Source organism: Pocillopora verrucosa, chromosome 2, assembly GCF_036669915.1.
Source record: "Pocillopora verrucosa isolate sample1 chromosome 2, ASM3666991v2, whole genome shotgun sequence".
Taxonomy (NCBI): Eukaryota; Metazoa; Cnidaria; class Anthozoa; order Scleractinia; family Pocilloporidae; genus Pocillopora; species Pocillopora verrucosa.
The window spans coordinates 3,343,296-3,359,315 of NC_089313.1; the positions used below are offsets into that span (position 1 = coordinate 3,343,296).

A 16,020-nucleotide genomic window follows, 5' to 3' on the forward strand; every position below is an offset into this window, starting at 1 on the left:
AATTAGTCACTGAGTCTTGAAGGCTATGACTCCAACCTGATGGGAGAAAATAATTCAACAACTTTTCGTACAAATATACATAGAAATATGAGGCACTCGGAAAACTTGATAGCGTTGAGCCACACTAAAAAAAGAAACAAGAATAATCAATGGAGCAACATTGAAGAAGTTTTGTAGTTTGAAAATCTGCAGAACAATTCCCGCGTAGAACACCTGCTTGAATTTCATAGAATAATCGACTGATGATATTTAGTTATTAGAGCAGCGAGGTTTTTAAAAATCGTCACACTTTGTGATACCTGTCGTACTTTGTAAGAACCTTATTGCACTTTGTAACCAACTCTTCGCACTTTGTAACACCCGTCCTTACGATTAAAACAGGACACTAGCGATAAAATTGGCGCTATTGACTGGTGTTTATTTTCTCTTGTTTTCATGCTGCGCGGTATCCATCATACTTAATCACAGTATTTGCATCCGAAATAGATTAAGCCTACACGATGGCAAATTCAAATAAATATGCCAATAGAAATTGGAAAACTGAAATTTAAATCATGTTCGCTTGTTGTGAAATCGGTGGCATTTATTTTATGACCAGAAACATATCACCTTGCCTAGCCGAGCAAAAAGTTTTGATCGCTTTTCTTTTTACATAGTACCTCACTGAGCTTTAAAATTGCTGGAAAAAATTTCAGGTTTTAAATAATGCAACGTTATACACACCTCCAATTCCTGCTATCGGCATAAATCATGCGACAAGAGAGCTTGAAGTTGGGAAAACTTCGCATTGGAAGCAGAAAACAGGAGAGTCGAATCCATATATGTTATTTGCCGGCTTGGAGGTCCGTATGGTGAAAAACTGTAACCGAGGTCTTGAAAATACTGCCCGAGGCCGTAGGCCGAGGGCAACTGTTTTTTTAAAACCGAGGTCACAGTTTTTCACCATAAGGACCGACCCTTAGCCGGTAAATAACACATTTATTTTTTTTAAACTTAACGAAATTCTTTCCGAAAGAACCCGAATGATTTAGGGCTGTAAATGCGGCAAGATCTTCCATAAACTGAACAGTTTTTGAGCGAGTAAATGGTAGTTAAAATAGAGGTGATGCAAATTCAAGAGGGATGCCTCAGCGAAACATTTTCATTTCCGTAACGATAATTTAAAAGGCTTCCAAACAAACTTTGAAACATCATTTTTACAAGTATCTGTCACAATCTGACACCTGTCAATTAGAGAGCCCGTAAGTAAAAAAAAAGCCTAAGAACATTTGAAAAACAACGGAACTAGTTTGGCAAGGACTGTCACGACAATGTTTTCTTCAAAAACAGTCAATGATCTAACGGAAAGTATTATTCACTCTCATCGATGATTCGTTCATGTACGAAGATTTACCTCTGTACATTAAGTAAACGTCGTGGAAAGTAATTGTGAGTAAATTCAACTTTTTTATTTTGAAGTTGTGAGAGTTTGCTCGTTTGTTTGCTGCAATGGCGTGTGTAAATCTGGTCTTTCCTTCAAAAAAAATAAAATTGAATGGCACACTCCAACGAGACACAAGGGGATTTAATGCGGCCTTTTCTCAAAAAAATTTACGGTACAAATGCTCAAATTGAACGGACTTGGAAAGACTCACCTTAAATCAAAACTTCGCTCGCTCTTTCACTGCGCACAAATTGCTTGAGAATATTCAGGTATTAAATGAATGAAAGTTCCATCGTTCAGTTTAACTGTAACCAAATACCTCACGTTTTAACTTTCTAGGTACTTTTTGTGAACGATTAAAATTAATTGCAGACGGGTTTTAGGCCGCTTGCCAACCAACGTAATGACACTATTGTTTATACAAATTCATTCTGAAACCAATAGTTTTCTGTCAACCAAAGTGATTTGAGTGAGAGAAAAGAGAGGATTCATAAGTTATTCATCGGCTTGAGGTAGTGACCGACGTGTTTGCTTAAAAATACTTCCCAGCCGGAAAAACAAGATATATTTATGAAAAATGGCAACGACATTTGGAATGTACTTGGCGACTCACGAAAGCGTTACCGTAGCCCGTGGGTAAGGAACCAATCAAATTGCAAGACTCGTTACCGTGCCCTCTCAAAAAAAATAAAAGTTAATAAGAACCTTCACTAGCAAATTAAGACGATAAAGACTGTGAACGAAGATTGTATCTTAAAGAGTTAGGGACATGATCCATTAGAGTATATATTATAGCACTGATGGCGGTTAGTCAGCTGCTATTTTTATGGAAATGATTCTGACTACAATTTTTCTGCCACGTCGCTTGGGTAAAAAATAAAAAAGAAAGAAAACAATTCACAGTCCCGCTGAGAATACAAACAATGACTATCGCTTATGAGATAACGAACAGCCAAAACGGACGAAAAATAGGGTAATAAATTGTTTGTATTCCTAGAAGAAATGAAAATTGCTTACTGAGAGTGCTGCGAAAGAAAAGTGTGATGCTTTTTTTAACCAGTGACAAACACCAGAATTTTGCATAAAGGAATCAAAAACGGAAAAATGTTTATGCTGTCTTGAAGTGTCGGTGAACCGCTTTGAAAGTAATCATTTCCAAAATATTCGTAGCGAGATTTCAGGCAAATGCATATATTTGTACTTTTCTTTAGGTACAATTGTGGTAATCCTCTGAGGATTTCACAGGGAAGAAATCTATACAAATTTTGCACTATATTCTTTCTTTAAAGAGATAAGTTGTGTCATTTCTTATAAACAACTCAGACTATAATCTCTGAAAAATAGTGACTCAATCGCCAGAAGTGTTGATCGTGCGCGAGATCGAAAGCAGGAAGACTCCAGATTCCACCTACCTTGACTTACTGCAGTTGTAAAAGAGTTATATATTTGTTGAAGTACAGGTTGTGTGAAATATCAAACGCAGTGAAATTTAATCTCCCTTTTAAGAGGCTGTCTCTCTAATTTCCACCCGGTCAATTTTGCGTCAAAAATAATTTTTCCTGAAACTCTTTCAACAGAAAGACTTTACCTAGCAAAGAACTAAATTAGATTTGGTTCGATTCGAAATAATTTTCTGACTGCATTAGGGGCCATAATTATTTTCCAGTCCGTGTGGGCCGTCACAACGTCTCGAAAATTGAAAAATAGGCATATTAATTGTAACATTGTAAAATATTTGATTCGCATAGTTAAGCCACAGAATTTATATCAGATTGCTTAAAAACCTTTCTAGTTTGCCAAGAAAGTTAGAATTTGCCCTCTCAATATATTTGAAAAGGCGAATTTTAGCATATTCTGACCACTAGAAATCGCCATCGGCCGATGGCCGTAAATAACCTTGATTTAGACGTTAAGTTTTGGGATTTGGGACCTGGTTGACGATTCTATCCTACACAGCCGTTAATTTTAGACCTTTAAAGGTAAAAATATGCAAAAACCCCAGCACGTTTTCGATTTTTCAAAAGTTATGACCGTTTGAATCAGCACATGTACGAGCATTTGCGATTTTTTCGCCTACACCAAAATCGAACCACTGGAGCAGATTTCGTCATAAATACAGCTTATCCGCTTTGCAGCCCGGCTTCATGGCTCACTTCAGAATTTTTCTAATAACCAAATTGGTGAAATCCATGATAACTTCAACAAATAGCTAGGTATTGCCTTCGAAAAGTGGGCGGCATCCATCGTGATTCGTGGTATCAAAACAAATGTCGGAATTGGCCACATTTCGCGGTGAATCACCCATTTAACATCGCTGCAGAGCTGATTTTTTTCCAAAATCAGAATATAAACTCTCCATTTCTGGAAGCTGAGGGAGAAATGAAGGTTTTAGGCTTCTGAAGTGAAGAAATAATCGCTTAAATTTAGGTCCAGTTCGATGTTACGCTGTTCTCACAAAGGTCCGCACAAAAGAGAAGACCGCTGATAGCTTGTGCCGTACGTTGTGCCGTATGGTTTTGTTTTGTATCCCAATGTAATATTAGGGGAGAAAAATTTTGGACGAAAAGAATAAATGCTTTTACCTGGAGTTTGATATCATATAATTTATAAATCAATTTCAAATATCCTGAGCTTGCTTCTCTCGGTTCCGCGTCGATTGTGTCCACAGAACAGCAACCTGTCAATAGCCGGAGAAATCGGCTACCAACGTGTTAAAAACTTGACACATGCTTCGTATCAACAGATGTTATAAGTGTTGCTTTTGGTAAATTTTCAATCGATTTCATCAAAACATTTCACTGACTACTAGATATTATAATATAATACACTATAACAACGCCGTCAGAACTTGATATCGGAAGTAAAGGTAGTTTGTATCTGTAGAGCATATTCTACACTTTCAGCCACCGTATAAGACATTGTTTACATAAGTCTACTGAGACACAAGATTCTTTTCGGCACAAGAGACAAACTGTCGGACGTGATTAGTGATTAGACAAACTGTCGCACGTGATGATTAGTGATTTTCAATGTGTTTCTCAGTAGACTTATTATAGACTTATTTTTCAATTTTCGAGACGTTGCGACGGTCCCTACTGGAAAATAATTATGGCCCCTAATGCAGTCAGAAAATTATTTCGAATCGAACCAAATCTAATTTAGTTCTTTCCTAGGTAAAGTCTTTCTGTTGAAAGAGTTTCAGGAAAAATTATTTTTGACGCAAAATTGACCGGGTGGAAATAAGAGAGACAGCCTCTTAACAAAAGACAAGGATCGCTGAACATTTGTAAGTCAACAAGAGTCCTCACAGCTCACGGGGTGCAGCTGCCGATTACGAAATGTGGACATCATTCATTGGTCCACTGTTTCAGATATTTTTGGCTAACCACAAAAATGATTTTGACTCTCGAATTAGAAGTGTCAATCTATTTATTTATTATTCTTAAGGCCCTATCCACTCATCTTAACTCTTGCAGGATTCTCCTTTTAACTTTTCTTTTGGGTCAGGGCTAACAACTCGTAACTTCCACAAAAATCATATAAACGAATATTTAGCTTACTATCAACAAAATCTGATCAAAACTATTAGAATTTCGTTTTTTCGCTCTTTAGTGAAAGAAAGCAGTCAAGTCTAGTTTTAAGGGAAATGAAAATTAAAAAAATCTTGAAATAAAAGGGAGATATGGCTGAGAGAATGTCTTAACCCTTTACTCCCATGGGTGACCAAGACATAAACTCTCCTTACATCATCAACCCTTTACTCCCATGGGTGACCAAGACATAAATTCTCCTTACATCTTCAATACAATATCACGCAGACAAGTGATGAGACTAAAGAAAAATATAAATTAGGGGATTAGTCGATCCGATACCAAAGTGCTCCGAACTGATATCACAAGATTTATAGAGCGAAAAGAATTGCTAATGAGATTTAGGGAGCTAAAGGGTTAAGGGAACCTTTACCGAAGAGTCAAAGGTGTCATAACCGGAGAGGCCTCAAGCACAGTGTCAACGTTTTCCACGGGCTTTCATCCGGGATTTTATTTGCATATTTTGTTTAAATCACGTCTTGCACAACACAACGGAGGGGAATTTCTGTCACATTTCGCAATACGTTAACAAATCAGATTCCTCATCAAAAAAAGAATCGTCGCGAGAGAGCCCAGGCCGAGAAAACAGAAGGCAAATTCTTTTTTCCTTACCTTGCTTTACTCACTTTTCTTTATGTTCTTTGAGGATGAACATTAGGACTTCGTTGAACCATCGAAAATTCGTTTTCCCTGTCTCGCGAAATTACCTTTCCCGCGAATTTAGGAGTTTTTCGTCTAGAGACATAACAGGAAATCGATGTCGCGTTCCATTGGTCGGCGGTGTGACCGCAATGACAGGCCAAAACTGAGAATTTCTTTAGAGAACGAAAGCTCGAGGTTTGTTTTTAAGCAAGTTACCTCTACATAAACGAATTTACAGGTTATGTAGATTTGTTGGATGTTCATGAAAATTGGCCAGAATCCAGTAACCTTAACAAACATGAAAATTCAAAAACACCAGTTTATTTACAATTACTTGAAATAAGATTCACAGGAGTGAGGGTTGGGGAAGAAGTCTAAATAGTGTCCAGACTAAGCCCGTGAATGACTAAAACTAAAAGACTTTATAAAAAATTGTCCCTAATATTCTACAGTTTTACTTTATCTTTAATTCTTCATGAAAGATTCCTTACACCACTTATACAGTGAAGATTATCCATACTCTAAAAGGTAGGTATATATATCACGTCATCATGAAACTCAAGCTAATGCAAATACAGACACGGAAAACTTTGGGGCTTACAGAGACCCCTGGCAGAGAATTTAAACATCCTGATTAAATGTCTGCAGAAGTAATTTTGCCAAGCAATTATCATTATCTTACTTTTTGATCGAAACGTTCAAGGTTATGAGTTTCTTTTTTAATTCCTTAAAAGTCTGAGACATCACATTTTGTTTAATTCTTTCAAACAGGGATTAAATAAGACTGAATATCAAAACCTTAGACTGAACCAAACCTTCTTTTCTTGTAACTAATTTTTTGGCCGAGATTTAAGGCTCTTCATCTTTTTTTTTTCTAATTTGTCAGCCCATTCCTGTAGTTGCTTGCCGCGACGCGATTAATTTGTTCATGGTACAAGAGCGAGCCTAAAAATTCCTATTCAAGGGAACCAATTATCTAGTGTGCGAGTAAGTTCCCTAAAATTACTCGCTGTGGACACTATTTGATCTAACGTCTAAGCTTTTTTTTTTTTTTCACCTGGAATTATAACTATACATTGGTCGGTATAGGTCTTGATCACTAAAAGTAAAGATTCTTATGATTACTTTACAAGTCGTAAACAACATTTAGCTTTCACTTGGGGCATATCTAACGTTACAAAAATATGGTTCTATATTCAGTCTTGCCTGAATTAAAAAAATATATTTATAGATACACGAAAAAATAATCGATTACGGTGCAAGATTCAAGTGCAAAACAGGGATGCATTTGTCAGAGAGACATTGCCTGGATTGGAGTTTATTGCCTGTAAATAAACAATGGTCCTTGGCTGGCCGTTATTCTCCTATAATGTTAATGACATGCTGACCGACTTACTAACTGGCTGATTGGATGACTGACCGACCAACTGCCTGACTGACGGACTGACTGACCTACTGTCTGGCTGACTGACAGACGGACAGACAGACTACCTGACTGACTGACTGACTGACTGACTGACTGGCTGGCTGACTGACTGACTGACTGACTGACTGACTGACTGACTGACTGACTGACTAACTAACTAACTAACCAACCAACTAACTGACAGACTGACCAACTGAAGAACAAGTGACTGTCTCCCTGCCTTTAATTGCCAGCTGAATTTAAAAATATAGAATCGCACCAATACCACGATTCATACTAATTAAGGTAGAACAATTTTCTTCAGAAGGTACCTGTTTATATTTACTCTGCAGCAACCTAAGGTAAATTAATTTAAGAGGCAGTTACCTTTTCTCTTCTTGCGTACCGTTGGCTTACAATTGGTGTAGACTTCCCATAGTTTGCCGATGACTAATAGGAAGGCAAATATTCCCAACAAAGCAAATAAAATAAATTCGGTCATTTGTGAGCCGGTGGAGAATAACCCTTCCATTTCATCGGACAAATCCACTTTCTACAAGAAATAAATAACTTTCAAACTGTTGATTGCATCAGAATAAATGTTAGACATAACGAGAAGAATGGCGCATAGTGAAACATATAAAATTCACAAAAAACAATTAACTACCTGTAATTCGACAGGCATAAGTTGCTCTTTGGCAGTGTGTTTTGCAACTGCAACCACATCCGCTGATAACTCTTTCAGGCTTTCCCCGCAAACCGAAAGCTCAAATTTTCTCTTGAATACTTCGTCATCAGAATCGTTCGTGTCATTCGGTGACCCCATTTGAGGTGGTATTACCTGGCTCACGTGAGCGAAAATCGATGTTACGAATTATTCGGATCTGCCTGTTTCGTTTTAAACCAGATATATCCAGAAAGTGAAAGGCAGTATTGCGATCCACCATAACTCTTCCAATTGTTCCTTGGCTAAGATTTTTTTGCATTTCGTCCAGGTTGTTGAACTCTGTTAATTAAAAATTTATTTGATTAGTTAGCCAACGCAAATTCTTACATGAATAAAATGAGAAAAAGCGGCGGAGAAATTTCTCCTGAGAGTTTTGATACAAAAATATACGAAATATGACTGTTTGGAATTAAAAAGTGATTATTTTTAAGCTTATTTCTTTACTTTCGCAATCGTTCCTGAAGAAAAATGGTCATGCAACACGTTAAACAAAGACATTGAAATAAATCTGAAAAGAATTACTTACTGACAAAGTCTGCATCCAGCTCCATAGTGACTATATGCGTTTCAGGATTCTTGTTGTACACATCCACCTAACAAGCAAATTGGGGTCAGACATATTTTTATACGCCAGGTGGGCCGTTATAGATTGCGCTGGCCAAATTTTTACCTAAATTGTTAAAACAAGCACAAATATTGCTTTTTATTATGAAAGTAGCACTGCAAGCCTAATGAGGATATTTTTTCTTATTTTGAAGGAAACGTTATCAGAGTCTTGACTTGTTTGGTCTCCAAGATCGGTCATTTTCAAATTCGGTCCATGGATCATGTCTATTTTCAAGTTTTCAATGTCTTGGAAGAAGAGGACTGGGCACACCCATGGTAAAGATTGCATCGTTTATAGTTCCCATTTTCACAGGCAACAAAATGTCGCCAAAGAGAAACTTACATTTTGACACGACAAGTCACTGCTTCTTGTCTGGAATCCAATGGTTAATTACGTTTTGTCAGAGCAAGTATGTATCTCAAAATGAAGAAGATTTCTTGCTTAATTGACAACAAATATATAATTTGGGTTTCGTTTGTTTTTGGTTTTTTTTTTTGGTGTTTTTTTAAACATTAACGTCACAAGAATAAAAGAAATGATCACCACTCAAAGAAGCTCTTGATTGTTAAAAAAAAAAAAAAATTTTCCTGCACCTTAAGAAATGTATAGAGAAAAGTATGGAGAAAGGGGCATAATGATGTTTGGGTGCAAAGAGTTTTAGGTATTATATTCATGTTAGGGTTACTAACCTTTTTGCCACCGATGTCCCTACATCTCGTACCATCCAGGGAAGCTTGCATAGCATTTGTAAATAAGGCGGTGAACAGCGACAACATTATTGCTCCTATCAGGATCCAAAATATACCAAATGCACGTACCTAATGAGAAAAAGGAACCAAATATATTTGCGCTTTGAGGATAGTGTAGTAAGTATATAAATTCTTAATGTCTACTTAATTGACCACTTCCCCGATAAGGCTTTTCAGGATCAGTAGACATGAATGAATTTATAAATGAGAGAATGAATGAAAATCCCAACTGGCAGGTAGCTGAACATTTGGCTACAAATACAAAGCGCAGCCGAGGAGTTGAACTCTTAAACTAGTGGCAACCGTAAACAAATCCGGTGAATAGCGGAGGGTGGAGGGCTTAGACCTGGAACCTCCAGATTACAGATGCAGCACTCCAACCACTAGCCCACGCTGCCTCCCTCCTGTAGCGTAATAAATTCCCCGCCTCATCGATAATGATCAGAATCAACTAAATTAAAACTAATCAGAGTATGCGCGTTTAAGCTTAAAATTATGACTTCATCTAAATTTGACGAATCTCATTCCCCTTCTCGCCTTACCTTTCTTACACTATCCACTATGTAAAAGAAAAAAAACAAAAAACCTGAAACATAGTTTTAGGATATGCAATGGAAAATTATTTTCTTTCATTTGCTACTATTCATTTTGCTTTATAGGCTGTGAAGAGCTGAAAACGAGAGGACCCCGATACCACGTAACAACTAGTTATTTGTACGACTGGAAGACAATTGAAGAAAAGAACCCTGGTAGAGATTTTGATAAACCCAATGCATGTATTAACTTTGATAAAATAAAAGGGTTTTACAATATTGCTTATCTTTGATCGTATTCAAAGGACGCTGCGAAAAAAGATCCCACTGATATCCAAATCTAAATCAACTTACTCTACTATTGTAAGTGATACCACTGCCCACCAAAAGCCTTCTGGTGATCCTATCGTGAACGAGGGTGAAAACTGAGCCGCGTTTGAACGGTGTTCCTGTCATGAAAATCGGTATAACTGTTTAATGAATAATATATATAAAAAAACATGAAGGTGACGTTTAGTGTGGATTAAATAAATTGTTTAGAAAGCACTTCTAGCTTACTTAAGGCCTTGCTACAACGTGCAAAGTTTGCAGAAGTTTTTCTGTATCCGAAATTGTGGCATCTTTGAATAAAATGTTCTTATTTGATTCTTTACGCCATTGCAAGGGTCTTTTTTCATCTACAAACAAACAAAAATTATTTGTAGGTTCATGAATTGTAGGGCATTACAGATTTCCTTTTATTTACTGTAAGATCCATTTTTTAGTTTGGCTTTCTATTTCGGTGAAGTGATAAGGTGTGCCTAACTAACCGTTTACTCAAAATGGTGCCGTCGACTCCTCCTTGTATTATTTTCATGCTAAAGCCGTAACAATTAAGTTTGAAAATAACCTTCGTAGAATTAAAAGTAAAGAGCTCTAGCTGAGTATGGATTGACGATGAAAAGCCTGAACTCTTGCCAAGAGCCAAATGATCACTCCAGATATTCCTGACAGCAATATGATACAAGCCAATATTGGCCATTTTTTTTTGCATCCGATAGAATTGGAAAACCAAAATCAACTGACCGATTTTTAATCAATTTCACCATCTCGTCCTGATTTTGAACAAATACTGGTACCATTTTGCAAGGTATGGGGTTTGTTGCTTCTCTGCCAAAGCAAGCTGTGTCCACAAACCATGTTAGGGTTTGATACATAAATCCTCGGTTAATACTTTGGTTCATAATGTAAGGAGGAAAATCTAGCAGGGAAAATTTGAATTTGCATTTCGTTTCTTTATCTTGTTCCTGACGAAGTTGACGCGTTTGGCGAACTTGACGATGTTGCCTGATTTCACGGGCTTTGCGCACTAATTCATAAATCGTAGCAAACCATTAGACATAGGACCAATCTCAGAGTTGCAATATGCATCGTTAACGCCGCAAAGATATGATATGGTCGGAAACCTCCCCCTGGGGCTACCAGACTTCAAGTTGTGTTCAGATCTAACAAAAAAAAACAAAACAAAACAAAAAAAAATCACAGATGTAAAATTCAGAATGATATGTTATCTGTTTGCAAGCTCGTTGTTTTATACTGCATGGGTGCAATGCAAGACCAGATCTCAATATGATTTCCACTACACTTACATGAGAACTTTCACGGAGAAGACATCGTGCACTTGAAAAGAATTGAACGAAAATATGATTTTGACCTTCTCAAAGTACTCGAAGAAGTTTTTTATAAACAAAAAGTTCTGGAGTTCTCATCGAGGTAGCGATCTGCTCTCTTGGCAATAGCCAGCTACCCTCATTGAACGCTTTTTTGTCTCAATTTCCGAAAAGCGCCCATTACGATGTATCTATTACCACACAGCGTGCCGTTATCTGAGTTAGTGTGCTTACAGAATTTACGCCAACAAGTGTAAGTGTAAGTGCGGGGTAGTAGAATCAAAGTTACAAATTAAAAGCTGACACTTAAGCCAAAAGCAGACATTCTCTTTGGTTAATGAATCAGACAAGGCGGTTACAGACATACTGACAAATTTTGATCCGCTCTCATCAAGAAGTTCGAAAGATGGACACGTTATGAATTTTGAATTGCGCTTGGTAGTTGGCAATAACTGTTTTTTGTCAGGGTCTGTGTCATCAAGAAGGCTTTTAGAAAAATACTTTACGTATTCAGTTTAAAAGTAGATCCCTTTTCCCCAAAATGACACGTGGTGAAAAAGAAAACTTTACTGTGAATCTTCAGGCCAACAAAATTTGTAATTGTGGCAGTGCAGTTTAAGGGCTTGATTAACAAAATTTTGGGCCAGAAAATAATAGTTTTAAAAAGAATCCTTCATATATGAGGTCTTTCGATAAAGTATGGTTTTTCTTCGACTCCGCTTTTGTGTGTCGAAGAACATAGTGGCAATTTTGGCACATTAATTTCTGTTCTACAAAATCTGCAAGGATGGCTATTATAAATAACTCCCCATTCTGAACAAAAACACCGCGTCAGTGTAATTTTTTTTCAAACACTACAGAATATTTTGAGTCCTGGACTGTGACACCAGATTGAGCGAATGCTATTATACCGTTATCTGTGGGGGAGAGAGTGGGGGCGGACTCTAAACACAATTGATAAAGTCTGGCAAAGGGCTACTTGAAATTTGAAAAGACGAGCGCGTTTCGATGTTCGATTGAGAAATTGGGAAAGTTGACTTTTAATGAAAGACATTCAAAAGGGAATCAATAAACATAGTGCAGTATGATTAATAATCATTACGGGAAATATTCAGAGCCAGGCAAATAAATGTGCTTTCAGCTGGCTTTGGCAAAGCCAAGAAATTATTGAACTATCACTACTTCTACTTCTTCTTATGGCTAAATTCTGTTACATAGCAGGATCTCATTGGCAATTCAGAAGAAGTCATAAAAATTCTGAATTTGGGACAGGTTTCGTTAATTTTAGGAGAGTCCATTAAAAAAAAAAAAATTCCAAATAACAATATCAACATAAATATTGGAAATTAGGTTGCCATTTTCTGTAAGAATAAAAAGCTTTTGGCGAATTTGACGATGTTGCCTGATATCACGGGCTTTGGGCACTAATTCCGATTGATCAATTGAATCAATTCGGGGCTTTTGACTGCTGGCAGGCCGTAAATCGGAACAAATGAAGAGACATAGTGCTAGTCTTATGGTTGCAATATGCATGGTAAAAACTGCCGAAGAAAGGAACCACTGGAAAACCTCCCTTGCTTGCACACTTGAAGTTTTGTTGTGATCTCAACAAATAGCGCGGGCTCTTGAGAGAAATATGTTACTGAAAGATGATCAACGCCATAATATAAGTCAGTGTTCGAACATGAACAAGCCCATTTATGTTATACTTTATAATGCTATCGTTTTAATGAACCGATACTTATTCAGGATTTCCTTAATTAATTTTTCGATCGTTTTAAGTTGGGAAGAGGATAGCCGATTGATTAACGAGTATCATTATGGTTTTTTTTTCCATCGTCCCTGGTCATGCAACAAAAGGGGAATACTCCCGTTATATTTAGGAATTTCAAAAGAACTTTTTAAGTGTTCACTGTATCTGCACAGTGCCAATAAAAACATCACTATTTGTGACGGTAATGCAAACAGAAAATTGTAGGGCCGTAAGAAGCAAATAAATTTGTTCCACATTAAGAATATAATGTTCCATAGGTTCAACTACAAAAGTTCTCTTATTATTGTGGAAGGTGTAAAGTACAATTTTTCAAACTTTAATATTTGAGCCTAGTAAATTGTTGAGTATTTTTGTAATATTTATCAAAATTAAGAAAACGGCTCTGAATGTTGAAGTTGATGATATATGAAACAGCTTTTTTATAACTGGCTTTTTAAGTCCCAATATAACTATCCAAATTTCACGTCTACGAATTTCAACATATTTGCAATTTTACAGATCCACCTCAAGTGGTAAACAGATGTTGTTACACTCATTTTTGTGAAAGGTTTGTTCTTGTCATTTGGTAGTTTCATTTTATTGACCAAAATAAAGCAGATTCTATTTGCTTATCAAAAGTTAGACATACAATTTTGTAAATAAATACCTCAAAATATATGTAGACATAACTGTGCTCAATACTATTGAAATGCTTTTAATCTTGCAATCATCATTCCGAAGTTCATCATCATTATTCACGGAAAACGCGTCAGACATAAGATGATTCCGAACAGTTGGTAAACGAGGAGGTTATTTAAGTTTCCATTAGAAATGACATCCAAATAACAAATGGTGTAGGACAACGCTATCCATTTTTAACCTTTTCTCTTGCGACTATTTAAAGGCTGTTTAACTTTCAGACTCATCGATGGTCTCTAACGAAAATCTAGAAAAGTTATTAGTCGACACTGTCTTGTTATAAATGGAAATTTTGGAAGATAAATCTCATGAAGTTTCGTGAAGCCCTTTGTTAAAGAGGAAACTCTACGGTATCAAAAATCAGAATGAGCCTAGCCTGCAGTGCAGGCGTCTTATTAGGACGAGCTAACGTTATAAGCTCGCGATCGTTTATCAGACCAGCCATGTATGATTTGGAGTTGGAGTGGACGGTGGAAGTAGGGGGCGGAGAAAGGGTAAGAAGTCACCTGCCCGAAGAGGCTGTTGAAAAGAACACCCACTGATTAGTTGTGCGTCACTGCATTTCCCGAAGATGAGCGGGTAACCAATCGGAAGCACTATCTCCGACAAAAACAAATGCACGTAGAGCCGATGAGTGAAACGGTGAGGAAGTTTTTTTTTTAGCTAGAAAAGATATGTCTTCGACAAAATCTCATCTGCAGTCACAAATATGGGCTGATACTTAGAACAATCTATATTTTCCAAACGAAAATGCTTGAGTATAGCTACTGGTTATTTGTTTGACAACTTTTGTTCCATTTGATCGTAAACGATACTTTAAAAAACTAACAACTGCACTCAATGGTTTGCACGCCATAATTTGTTTGATTCAAACCGGCATACTCTGGGTTTTTTGGTTGTTTTTTTTCATCAAAGAAAAAAGGGCTTCACCAAAACATATATGTATAATAAACAGATCTATAGATGTCCAAATGGTGAACGGTGTAAAACACCGATGAATATAGGAATAAATACCATTTTTCGCACGATAATCGAACGGCAACTACTTGAAAATGCATGGGAATAACCGCATTCGGTGAATCGCCGATAACAACGCGTTTTCTCAACGCAGACAGCCAAAAAACGTCAGAGAACATCGCATTTCTTTACGTTGACCAACCCGTGAACGTTGGACGACACGTAGTTTTCAAGCGTTTTCTACGCATTTTCCTGTTCTAGGAAATTTGAAGAAAATGCTCTGTCTCTGTGAAAGCAATCTTCTGCTACTGGAAAACACCAAAGCAACGAATACAATTTTCCCATCTGACACCGCATTCTTAACACCACGAAAACAATCGCAAATAACAGATGGTGTCTGACAACACTATCCATTTTTAACCTTCTCTCTTGAGACTATTTGCAGGCTGGTTAACTTTCAGACTCATCGATCGTTTCTAACTAAAATCTAGAAAACTAATCAGTCGACGCTTTCATGTTACAAAAGGAAATTTTGGGAGCTATACCTCATGAAGTTTCGTAAGGCACTTTATTAAAGAGGAAACTTGGACAGGCGTAATCTTTACTCTCCCACCCCACCGCTCTCTTTATTTTGACTGTCGACCGCCCCTTGGTACAAACTTCTTTCTCTCCCCAGCCTTCCACTGCCATTAAAATCAAAGATGGCGGCCATAATTTTCGTTAAGAAAATACTGTGCACTCGCTCGCCAAAATTACGCCTGGTTTGCATACTAATGATGAGCCCACTTTTAAAAGTCCAAACTGTCCTATATTGATCATTTGCAATCATAATTTTTGACAAATTTTATTCTATTAAACGTTCTTTGACGCAAAAAAACGCCGCGGAAACGAACTATTTGTCCACATTGAGCATGGGTGTACGTGCTGGTTATGAACAATAGCGGATTCAAAACTGTACTTAAATGACAAGTTTATTAGACTCGATTGCGGAGTAGTCAGATGAGTCAATTATCAGCCGACCAAAACAAATAGAAAACGGTGCGACGAAAGCCATTCTATTAACAAAGAAGTCAATAATTGCTCCATACTACCAAAACAATCAAGTAGACTATCTGTATCAATGAAGAAATGCCTTATTTTCGTCAATACGTTGAAAATTATCTGCATGAAGTGTAAAGACGCTAGTAGAATAGTAATTAGGCTCTCATAAATTGTGATAATAAAAGTAGCTCATTATACTCTCGAAATTATATGCTATTAGCATCGCCCGATGTTTTTCCAAATTG

At 37.0% G+C, this 16,020-nt stretch overlaps 1 pseudogene; it reads right to left on the reverse strand.

Moving 5' to 3' along the window:
* Positions 1-23: 23 nt before the first annotated feature.
* Positions 24-12,858, reverse strand: LOC136279004 (uncharacterized; annotated as a pseudogene).
* Positions 12,859-16,020: the final 3,162 nt, after the last annotated feature.